We start from the raw sequence: 3,944 nt of genomic DNA, 5'->3' as shown, positions 1-3,944 counted from the left end.
GACGCCCACTCACAGTCCTTCCCCACCTCCCCTAGTACTTTCCACATAGGGGAATCACCAACCTAACTTCTGTGCCTATAGAGCTGCCTGCTGCTGAGATCTCAAGAAGGGGTCAGATGACATTCTTCACCCTTCTGAGGTCCTTTAATCTTGCCCACACCTGTGTAAACAATCCCTCCACAGAACACCCTTCAGTTAACCCTTTAATGGGCACTTTGTCTTCCTGGGACCCTTAGCTTAGACATGCTTAGCAGTAAGAGGTAGAGAAAGCAGCAGGGAACAAAGAGCAGGAAAGGCACTCCCAGCTGTGCCTAGCGATCATAAATAGTGTAACAGACGTGATAAGAAACAGAATTTGGGCTTCATAAAAGCTGAGGGGAGCCCGGCTGCCCTTTGGGGTGTTGGGTTAACTTGCTTACAGGGCTCTGGGGAGAATATCCAGCAGGCATTGGGGTACAGAGGACTGTAGCCCCAACAACATGGTATACTCAAGGTTAGGGTTCTTCTCTGTGCTTTAGTCTTAGAACCAAGCACCAGATAAAGACCCCACAATTACCTCAGTCCTTTCTGTGTACTCTTGCTTTTAAACATAATGTGGACATAAGTATTCTCATTAGCCTTCTAATGGTCAGCAAGGAAGTAAACTAGAGATGACAGTTCAGGCGAACGGTCCCAGGACTTCCTCAAGGGCCAGGTGTGTATACTTACCATTCTCTGCCATGCGCGCCACTAACGGAAGGCTGCAGGTGACCTTGAAGAAGTGCCAGCATGTGAGGGGCAGGTGGGAGAAGAGAGACTCAAACAAATCACAGAAATTTAACAGGAAGTATAGAAAGGACAGTTTCTGGAACTTGAGAGGAAGGAGATTCCAGTGTAGAGATTTTGTAAGCTACAGACATTGGTGTGTTCTCTGGGGTCATCCATCGTGAGGGTGCAAGGAACTTCAACAAGGGTTTGTCTCCTGATGTTGGTCTCTACAGTGACCTGGCTGGGGATGGGGTAAGGTGGGGGTGGGGATGTCACACTTCAGCCTTAATTAAAGCAGGACTAGGAAGTGGGTAAGGAGGAAAGGAACTGTGGCTTCTCCACGGAGAAGTGTAATAGTGAAGGAAGCCAGAGGAGGAGTGTGGAGTGGAGAAAACAGAGGTCAAGAATGTTAATGGTGACACTGTAAGGGTTATGGGGGATGATGAGGGCACCAGTTGGAGGGGAAGAAAGGGCTGGGAACAGGGCCAGCAGAACCTTTAACTTAGTTTGACTTGTTACTAAATAATATAGTTGTTTTATATACCCAGTCTTAATGGGTTTGCCTTTGGTTTTCCTCTGTGCACTGGTAGGCCCAGGGAGAAATGAGATAGCACAGGACCCTAGGTCAGCATACTGGGCATAGCCTTCCTCCCTCTGGAGTGTTTTCAGAGTGCCCCAGTCTACATTCTGTGGGTTGGACTTCACTCCCTGTGCTTTCTGGCGAATGCACTTCCTGTTTGAGATGTAAGTGTTCCAAGGGAGGCATCTCTACCTCCTTCCTCTTGCTTCCTCCACTATGCTCAGCACCAGCCCTAAGCTGGTGTTCTTGTAGAACAGGAACTGGGAAACCAGGAAAGCTTGCCTGTTGTCAGCTGCTGCATCCTGAGTCACCACGAAGAGTAGAACCTGATGGAATTTATTCCAAACATTAAAAAAAAAAAAAAGCCTCATTACTACTTGAGCCGCACCCCTTATAAACAGGTTTACACGCTGCCCATTTATATAAGTGAAGGGCAAGCATTAAATAATTGCAGGTCACAGCACACACAGCCAGTAAAACAGTGTGTCACAGAGGGCGGTTTTCACAGCCATAAGTACTAGGTTGGGTTTCTGATTGTTTCATTTTGTGATAAATATGGGTTTTTAGAAAAAAAAAAATCACAGCCTGTGGAAATTTCATTTACTGTCAGAAACCTGCCTGTCTTTCTTAATTTGAACTGATATGTTTTTCTCGTTCCAAACCGTGTTCTCTCGTCGCTCTCTGTTGAGAGGAGGTCTCACTTCACATCCCAAAAAGTCTACCTGGTGTGTATTTGTGCTTCCACCCTCCTGTATCATAACGCTTTGATATCTTTGGTGAAAGACCATTGCTTTTCTACCACACAACTGGAAGTCAGTCACAAAGCGCTTGAGTGACCAGCTCAAGCCTGCAAGCACACAGCTGGTACGGCAGGGCTAGGCCCACCCCACCCACCTCTGAAACTCAAGCCTCCCACGAGCAGATTAGGAACAGGACCTAGGGACAACACTCAAAGAGGGGCTGTTTCCGCGGCACAGGTCTCCAGATGGAAACTTGTCATCTGGAAAAATCCTGGGAGCTTTTTCCCTAAGTTCAGTGTCACAGAACAGGACAGCTCAGAAGCCATTGAAGCCAGTCCCAAGCCTCTTATTTCACAATCAAATGACAAATAACAATGGATATAATTCCATTAAAACATTTATAAGCTTCTGAAAGGGTGTTTTTATTTTAATAAGATACTAAGTAAAAAGCCAGATTGAGGAGCGGGGTGGGGTGGCGCACATCTTAATCCCAGCAGTATGGATCTCTGAGTTTGAGGCTAGCCTGATGTATAGCTCCAGGACAGCGAAGACTACGCAGAGAAACTCAAAACACAGCCGATTGAAACACATCAGATATTTTGAAGTGGCAAAAACGAGCATTGTCCAACAGAAATATAGCATAACCACTTATGTGGTTTAAACCTTCCTTTAGCTACCTTATAGCAATAAAATGAAACACAAAAATTGTTTTAATTATATACTACATTTTGCCACATATGTACAAAATAGTATGGTCTGGCATCTGTTTAATGCAAAAATTACCAGTAAAGTAACAAAGGCTTTGAGGTTGGGTTTGTGTTTCAATCCCACTACGTGTCTCAGCCCATATTAACCCAGGTGCCTGGCCGGTCTCTGTCTTCATATCACTGTAACTTTTGGGGGATTGACATATCCAAAACCATGTCAGAGTGGCGTGTTATTCTCTGGGAGGTCTGGATTGTCTACTTCATAATCATGGATTGCCACTACACTGCAGTCACTTGAGCAAGGAGGAGCTACCTAGTTTTAGTGAGGGCTGGTACTCTTCAGTGATTTCTGGAAATTTCCAGAATACCTTAATTAAAAGTTTCCACTTTCAGTTGGACGACAAGAGTCACATTTGCTCACGCAGCGCAGTGCAGGATACCGTTATAGACCGTAGCCTATTTTCTGTCCCCTGAACAACAAGGAAATAGGCCAGATGAAGAAGCACATGCCAGTAATCCCAGCATTTGTTAGTCTGAGGCAGAAGAGCCACAGGTTTGAGTCTATTCTGAGATACATAAGGAGGCTATCGCAACAATCATAGAAATAATGAGATGTGTATTAGGGTGACACATGTGTGCCCCGTACAGCATTATCTTTGTGGATCCACAGGTGAGGATGTCTCCTCTTGAACATTTGCCCACAGTTGCTGAGTTGTCTTGACACCAAGGTCATTTCTCCAGCTGCTGCCAGAACCAAAAACTTTCACACCCGGATGCCTTAACTCCCTGTCTCTCATGCATCTTTGTTGTACTGGTTTCTTAGGTAACAGCATCCAAGCATTGGAAAGGGTCAGCAGGAAAGATATTTAAGGAATTACAGATCTGAAACACGATCCATCTTTAGGCATGTCACTGGGCAGGACAGGCAGCCAGAGACCACAGGTCCCACGTGGACAGGAGCATCCAGAGCAGAGTAAGCACAGGGTCAGTGTCTCGCAGCGGTTCACCTGGGGGCAGCTCTAGCAATCGCTCTGCACCACCTGTGAAAATCAGTAAGAAGCAGGCACTCAGTGGGTGTTGCCACGCTCCTCCATCTCCACCCCTCCCAGCCCCTACCCTTCTCACCCTCCTGGATGATAAGCACTATTGTGACACTGATTTTCTTACTAA

This window comes from Psammomys obesus, unplaced genomic scaffold (genome assembly GCF_907164565.1).
Source record: "Psammomys obesus unplaced genomic scaffold, mPsaObe1.curated_primary_1811, whole genome shotgun sequence".
Taxonomy (NCBI): Eukaryota; Metazoa; Chordata; class Mammalia; order Rodentia; family Muridae; genus Psammomys; species Psammomys obesus.
The sequence above is the reverse complement of the archived record's forward strand: the minus strand, read 5'-3'. Positions refer to the sequence as shown.